Here is an 8,078-nt window from a genome sequence, read left to right as displayed (position 1 = left end):
CTGGGCCACAGGGCCACAGCTACTGGGCCACAGGGCCACAGGGCCACAGCTACTGGGCCACAGGGCCACAGCTACTGGGCCACAGGGCCACAGGGCCACAGCTACTGGGCCACTGCCTGGGTCCCACTGGTCCCACTGGTCCCAAGGGTCCCACTGGTCCCACTGGTCCGGGATGAGTGGGGCATCTTCAGTGCACAGCTTTGAGGTCAGTTTAACTCAGACGTTTTGCAGAATAAACCTGATTAAACTCCTGATGGATCAGGACAGATTTATTTCTGAGATTCAGGCTCGGTTCGACTTGAGGACAGACGAAGGCTCATCTGAGCTGAATCGTTCTGTCTGATATGTGATGACAGCAGAATTGATCCAACCCTGAAGGTCTCAGGTCTTCTCTGTGATCCATTAGTCTGGTCTGGTTCAACAGTTCTCCAGACTTCCTGAAGTTTCCTCTGAAAAGCTGCTGTTTTACTTCCTGTCCCTGTTTGGCCCTTTTTCCAGCTTTATTATTGTAAGCCCTGTGGAGGTTCTGGTTCTGGCTCGGTTCTGCTGCGGTTCTGTTAGCCGTCTGATCTCCTGGATCAGATGATGATCCAGGAGATCATCGTCTGAGGCAACGGGAACGTCTGCAGCAGCAGATCTGTCTACTGGCCATCACACGGCCGTCAGTTAGGAAAAGCATTAAATTTATGCTTCTAGTTAAAAGGTGAATGCAGAAACAACAAAAACATGTCGGCCAAATGAAAAATATTAATCTGTGTGAAACTTGATCCATGTTTGGCTGATTAATCCTTCATCTGCTGGCCTGGAGTTTTCACTCTAGATATTTGACTTCACAGAAGCTGAATGATTTGGCCTTTAATGCACTTCTGCAGCAGATCCAGCAGGAATGTTGGTGTTTTACACACAGTCTGGTTCCAACTAAAACCTGTTTATATATCTGTACAGCTTAAGTTCTGTCATATCCACTTAAATATCAGCCGTTTTAATGAAGAGAATAAAATCAGCTTCTAAAAGCTCCTAGATCTTAGATTCTGTTTCTGTTTAGTTTTGTTTTTAGATCGGTGCTTCATGAGCTTCCCTACAGACAAGCAGAATCAGTTTTCATTCTCACAGTTTCAGCATTTTCATTTCTTTTTACTGAGCTAAAAGAGCTGCTTCATTTCAGTTTAGTGAGAAGAAAACTGCTGGTGCTTCTTCACGTCACAGCTTGGAAATGTACAAATGTTAATCTGAATGTTTTTAAGCTTGTATAAGAAACTGTACAAACCTGTAGATTTATTTGATAGAGAGACGGATGGACTGTTTTTCAGAGAGGAAAGTAAATTTTTTCCTGAAAATGCAGCAGTAAAATGTATTCAACACTTTGTTCCACACGCTGGTTTTGATCTCTCTGTTTCCTCTCCTGTCGGTAGTTTAGACGTCCAGCTCTAGATGTTCCTCATTAACCCGTCGAAGCTTCGCTGTTCATTTAGTTTCAGGCTGAAGGTTTTTGTTTTTCAGAGAATAAAAATGTTGAAACATGACCTGCTGCAAGTTTTCTGCCTAGATTTTTCCTGAACCATGAACATAATTCAGAAACATCATTTTGTAAAAGATCTTTATTTGGCAGTGACCACATTTAGCTACATTCACCTAAGTTTTATAAAAAGTTCCTGTAAAGTTTTGCTTTTCTACACCTTCATTGTATTCTGTGTTGTTTTTACCCCGTCATACAACAGTCCAAACTTTTTGTCACGCGAGTCAACAGTACTGGCAGACCAAGAAAAAAACCTGAAATGAATCAGCCCGATTCTTTTGTTTCTTGTGGAGAAGAGATGTTATTATTTTTAGATAAAAACTTTAAAAAGATTTTGTATGTTTGCTGTAGTAAAGGAAAGGATCAAGTTTTCAAATTATTTTAGGCTCAGTTGAACAAATTTATTCTGTTTCTACAGAATAAATTTGGGAAAAGTTTGTTTTTCAGTAAAGTCTCTGGACATACATGGTTCTACTTATTATAAAAGCTTACTTATAAAAGACAAATATCTTGTGCTGTACTTAATATTTTTCATTGTAAAAAAATTATGTCAATAATTTTACTCTTGTTAAAAATAAAAAGTTTAATAAATTTGAACCACAGTTTCTAACTGAAATAGTTACTTTATGCCTCATTTTAACAAATAATTACGTCTGCTATAAATATAACGTATTGTGAGAACATTTCCCCATTTTTACTGCAGAAGTAGATTGCTAACTGATGGTAGTCTCCATTCACATGTTTCAGATCAGCAAACACTTTACATATTGGAAAAAGATGAAGTAAATCAGAAAAGATGAAACATTTATGAACTATACCTCAAACTGATCTCAAAGCAAATTTGCAGAGAAACTAAATGAAAAAAACACATTTTTAATTTTTACAAAGTGTTGTTCTGTCTGGAAGAATATTAAGCAGAATTAAAGGATAATGTTCAGCTGTATTTACTGATAACGCTGTGGCGTCTGTCTGAAAGTCCTGCTGATTGTGTTGGTATGTGAGCAGTAATAACAGTGTTACTGTCCGTACAGCAGATGGTCCCACTGTGTGTTTTCACGCCGATGTTTCCTGCCTGAGCGACGACCTAAATATGTGCTGTCCTGGATGAGAGCAGACGTGTTGTTTAAGGTGTTGCTCACGTCCAAACAGAACCATCTACAGGAGGAGCTGAGAGATAAACTGTAAAACAAACGGAAGTCCATTCAAACTGTTCTACTGACAACATTTATGGTAATTCAGGCCTGAACATTTTCACATTTTTACTAGCTGTTTCAAATTTATATTGTTTCTCAACATTTTAGCTAAGATATCAAAACAATAATTGATATTTACTAATTTTCACTTATTTTTCATATCAGTTTAAATGTACGTTATTGAGATGGAGGAAAGTTGACTGGGAAATGTATTTAGATATTTTATTACTGCTAAACAAAAACAAATCCATCTATAAGCATAAAGCTCCAGCCTTATTGGAGCTTTATTCACTTTTATAATTATTGAAATATAAAAGTGAATCCTTATCATCTGTTTAATGTCAGATGAATAAAACTTTGTGGTAGGATATGCACAATCCAATACAAAACAGTTTTGAAAGTCAACTGCTTCTTGTTTATCGGACTCAAGAAGGACCTGTTTACCCTGGAAAATATGAATGGCTTATGTAAAATCACAAAAACCAAATCTGGAATTTGATATTTTAAAATGATGCTTTCTCTGTAAAAGAAAAAAGAAAACAATATACTCCCTTTATAGCTGTTTTTGTTTTGTTTTGTTTTGTTTTGTTTTGTTTTGTTTTGTTTTGTGTTTTATGCATCCATTTCTATCTTTATTTTATTTAGTTTGTTTTGTTATAAAGGAAAATAAAGGACATTGAAAAAAATAATTGTATTAACTGAGGCAATGCATATGATCTGTTTGTGAATGTCCAAAGGTTAATAAAAAAGATTTTTGTGTGCTGTGCTGTTTGTATCATGGAACTACCAATGGAACTTAGCCTTTAAATCCAATGTATATAATATTTCATATTCAATAATGTGAAATGACCAAATAAAATCAAAATAATACATGTAAACATAGGAAGAAACTCAAGTAAATGTTAAAAGTAAATATAGGTAAATAAATGCATATTCAACTTTAAACAGAAATATGATTTTGTAAGTCAGTAAAGTTAATTAGAATTAGAATAAAATTAAAAAAACGATGGATACATTCATAAGGTGTTTTGAAAGGCGCTGACAAATAAAATTCATTATTATTTTTATTTTTTTATAAAATCTCAAAATTATTATTTAGAATCACACATAACCAGCTGACTTTTTCTAATGACACATAACCAGAATCAACTTTTATTTATGTGGATTTCTGGGGAATATTTACTGGGCAGACATAAATAGACTTCTTTTCTGTACTGATTTGTCCCTAAAGTAAACATCAAGGCCCCGCCCCTTTTGGCCCCGCCCCCGTGTTTAGATTTTTGACGTAGCTCCGCCCCGGACTGTCCGCGTGTAGCAGAACGACCGTCAGAGCAGCAGCCTCCTCGCGACCAGATTTAACAAACTGCTGGTTACCAACGGTTATCTGCTGCCGAACCGGATTAAACCGGCTATCGACCCGCTTCTGGGGTGAACGGACTGACGGTGAGTTGGGAAATAACTCCGTTAATGTCAGTTAATTAGGGACTAGTTACCTGGTAACGACTGGTTAGCTAGTTAAAACTGCTAACTGACCACTGGGGATCGTTGCTTGTGTTAAGCGGTAACTCAAAGGTTCCGTTTGGAGAACGGTTCGGTTCTGTTCTGATGGAGCTCGCCTACATGATGACGATGTTACAAGTTATAGGTGTGTGTTTGTGTATCGGGGTGTGTGTGTGTGTAGTTGTGTGTGTGTGTGTGTGTGTATGTGTGTGTGTGCACGCGCGCGCGAGCGAGCGTGAGCGCGCTCGCTCGCGTGTGTGTGCACGCGCGAGCTGGAGATGTCGTCTCCCATGGTAACGGTTGGTTGCTAAGGCTCCCTGTCTGTGGAGGTTACGTTACCATCCTATTGTGGCTCTTTGCGCTAATGTGGGCGGACAGCTGAGCCAGAAAACATCCAGTTCATCAGATCTGCAGCTGCTAACCCAAATAACAGATTAAATTTAAACTAAAGGCTGATTTTTATTCATTAGAACTCAGAGAAAAGTGCCTACATCCTTCCTTTCTACTTCTCTGGCTGTTGGGAAGGTGAGTAATAATCATCGTGAACACGTCAGTGAAAGCTTTATGTGTGTTAACCACCTTACCAGGGCGGAAAGCGATCAGCAATGAACTAAGAGGAGGAACAACCTGGAAAGCTTTAAAAGACCATTTCCAAACTATTTCTGTGGAATTTCATCACCACAGTTCATCAGTCCTGGAATAATTTACCAATCAAATAGAAAAAAGTAGATATGGTATGTAGCAGTCTGTTTCAGGGGCTCTGATGAGGCCTCTGACTGAAGACATTCTGTGTGTGAAGCAGAATCTCATGTTTTTTCCATTTTGTTTAGCATTCTCTGAAAAACTGTCGTTTTAGAACTGAGTTGGTTTTAGAACCAGTTTGGTTTTAGAACTAGTTCAGTTTTAGAACCGGTTCAGTTTCAGAACTGGTTTTGTTACATGGGGGAAGTGCGTAGCAGCAAGATGGCGGACAATTTGCCTAGAAAGTCGATTGGTTTGAGGAGGTGTGAATGCTAATCAAACTCTAATGCAGACTAAAAAAAACAAACTCTGGTCCAGATACAAACCCTGGTCTGGTTCGGTCAGAACCTTGGTCTGGGTTTGAACTGGTTTGGTTCGAATGCATTATGTGAACACTGGAAGTAGGAAGTGGACTACAGCGCAGGGCATTCTGGGTAAGAATCCATCCAACTTTAAATCCCTTACCATCAGTCAGAGTCTGACATGGTAGATCTATTTACACCTGCATACTGAATGAACAGCGACTGCTGGAGAAAAGAGAGTAAAGTGTAGAAGTTTGGTCGTAATGCACAGATGAAACCAAATTTAGCATATGATAGAAAACGGCTCATAGCAACCGCTCAGCGGTGTGGGAACAGCTGATTGGGTCAGATTTTCTGCATCTACACAAAGCTTTTCAGGACCTCAGCTAGTGTTCTGAGTTTTTCTGCTGTTTGGTTCCTCTGAGGGAAACTGGACTCAGTCAGATCCCAGCAGGAAGAAATAAACCCTCAATCACTTCTGCTATGGAGGCAGGATTTCTGGAGCCACTCTGGACTGGAGGTGGAGCCTGGTGGAGGAGGATGTTGAGCATTTCTCACCTGCTGAACGCTGCCTCCTGCTGGTCAGGCTGTCTGTTAGCGTTACACTGAGACCACAATGGAGTTGTGTTGTTTCTTCTTCATCATTTTAACCCAGCCATGCATGCTAAATGAAGAACAACTGTCTTCAGTCAGAGGCTTATTCAAATGTATTGTAACACGGACTGCTACACGAGATCCTTCCTGCCCACAGCCGTCAGCATCTACAATAACTCTGTAAAGAACCCAAATTATTATGAGTAATCTTTGGGATCAAAAAAGTAATTTGGAAATTAATTGAATTGGGTTGAAAATTTGAAAACATAATAAATGTCTTGAAACTGGAAGAAGATCCAGTAGATTCAGAAATAATTTCCTGCAATAATTAGTCTGTCAAAATCATAGCTAAGCAAGACAAAAGGAAAATAAAACCAATGAAACCTGATTAATTACTGGACTAAAGATCACTCTTTATGTATTTGAATTAATATCCTGATTTGTTTTTTTTATACTCAAGTATTTTGGGATAATAACCAAAGGAGGCTGATGTGTGTTTAACTCTCATTGGATTCCTGTCATGTCAGTTTATGGTCTGGATGATACCTGATCATCTGTTTCTGAACTGTTATCGTATCTATGCTTATTGGATTTTCTTTATTGAGGAAAACAGGAAACACTTTATTCAGTTTCCTGTTGACTTCCTGCTGACTGAGCCTTGATTTAATGTTCTGTTTCTGTTTGAGTTTAGATCAGAGCCAAGTTGCTTTTAGGACACAGTTTATCTAACCAAAACCCAATCTGCTGAAACCCGTCTGCACACACACACACACACACACACACACACAGATAGGCTGAGTAAATCTGATGTAAAAGATTTTATTAAACAATAAGAAAACATGGTGGGACTGAACATTTGTAGATTTTTACAAATGGTTTTGAGTTTGATGTGAAACCGGTGCTGATCCAGTAGAGCCGAACCAGTTCACTGCTGTTTCCTTATCGCCATGGTAACAGACTTCTGTGGCGTTAAGATTAAAGACTTTCCTCAGAGGAAAGTCAACAATTTATGATAAAATCAGAAGTTTTGTGGAGTTCAGTTTGTGTTCTTCTTGTCTCAGCTGTGGGCAGGAAGGATCCACCATGATCGTCTTTCAGTTTTGTAACATTTTAATCAGAGGTTTAGAGATGAGATATTTTAATAAACTGCTCTCAAATGTAGCAATATTTATGTATATTTTCAATGAAACTCTCAGTTTGTGATTAGTTCTCTGACAGTTTAGAGTCTTTCAGTCACAGAAACATTTGAACCCCTCCAAGCTGCCCGCCGGACTTGAGCTGCAAGACGCATTTAAAGATGCTGCAAACGGCTGCAATTAAACCGATTCAGTTATTATCCCATCACTGGCAGCGCTTCCTGCTAACAGCTGCACCACAGTGTAATTTACTTCAGATCAGCGGGTGACCTTTGACATTTCAAAATGAGCTGTGATTGTGCAGCTGTGTTTTTTTTTTGTTGTTGTTGTTTTCTGGGTGATGAATGGATGTTTTAGTTGATCCTCTCCTGTCTGTTCGTTTCAGGTCTTTTCTATCAGCTGACTGGTGTGAAACACTGAAATCATGGAAGAGCTTCACGACGTGCAGCTGACAGAGATCAAACCTCTGCTCACAGGACAGGTGAGGGGCGGGGCTTAGCACAGCTCAGACATGGAGTTATGAAGCTGAAATCGTTCCTGTAGTCCTGATAGAGAGCGATGGTCTGTCATCCTGTTCTCTGTGTTGTTGTTGCAGAATAGGAGCAACCTGCAGGATGTCAACTGCAAGGTGAGTTCAGCCGGTCGGCTTCACAACTGATTAGTGTGGAAGGATTCAAACCAGGCAGCACAGAGTTATCATTTCATAAAGGTCTGAGTGTGTGTGTCGTCCAGGAACACGACGTGGAAACGGCACATGGAGTGCTGCACGTCACCATGAGGGGCGTCGTCAAGGGCAACCAACCCACAATCCTCACCTACCACGACATCGGGCTGAACCGTGAGTAGATACGGAGCTGCAGAAGGAGACCAGGGGACATCTGGACGTGTCCTGATGTCCTCATGTCTCTGTGTGTCTCTCTGTCTGTCTGTGTGCAGACAAGTCCTGCTTCAACACACTGTTCAACTTCGAGGACATGCAGGAAGTGACGCAGCATTTCTCTGTGCTGCATGTTGACGCTCCTGGACAGCAGGACAATGCTCCAATCTTCCCCACTGGGTAGCACACATATACACACACACACAGACACACACACAC

At 39.9% G+C, this 8,078-nt stretch overlaps 1 protein-coding gene and 1 pseudogene across 1 annotated transcript in view; both read left to right on the top strand.

Moving 5' to 3' along the window:
* Window positions 1–1,523, top strand: part of LOC103153494 (PHD finger protein 20-like) — a 12,010-nt gene extending 10,487 nt beyond the window's left edge. Inside the window, exon 19 of the mRNA XM_016661970.1 lies at window positions 1,058–1,523. The gene's annotated coding sequence lies outside the window, so the exon portion shown is untranslated. The remainder of the gene's footprint in view (window positions 1–1,057) is intronic.
* Window positions 1,524–3,999: 2,476 nt separating this feature from the next.
* The window catches only part of LOC103153493 (protein NDRG3-like), an 8,673-nt pseudogene continuing 4,594 nt past the window's right edge, over window positions 4,000–8,078 (top strand).

This window comes from Poecilia formosa, unplaced genomic scaffold, assembly GCF_000485575.1.
Source record: "Poecilia formosa unplaced genomic scaffold, Poecilia_formosa-5.1.2 Scaffold351, whole genome shotgun sequence".
Lineage (NCBI taxonomy): Eukaryota > Metazoa > Chordata > Actinopteri > Cyprinodontiformes > Poeciliidae > Poecilia > Poecilia formosa.
Note: the sequence above shows the minus strand (reverse complement) of the source record. Positions and strands in the feature narration are given on the sequence as shown.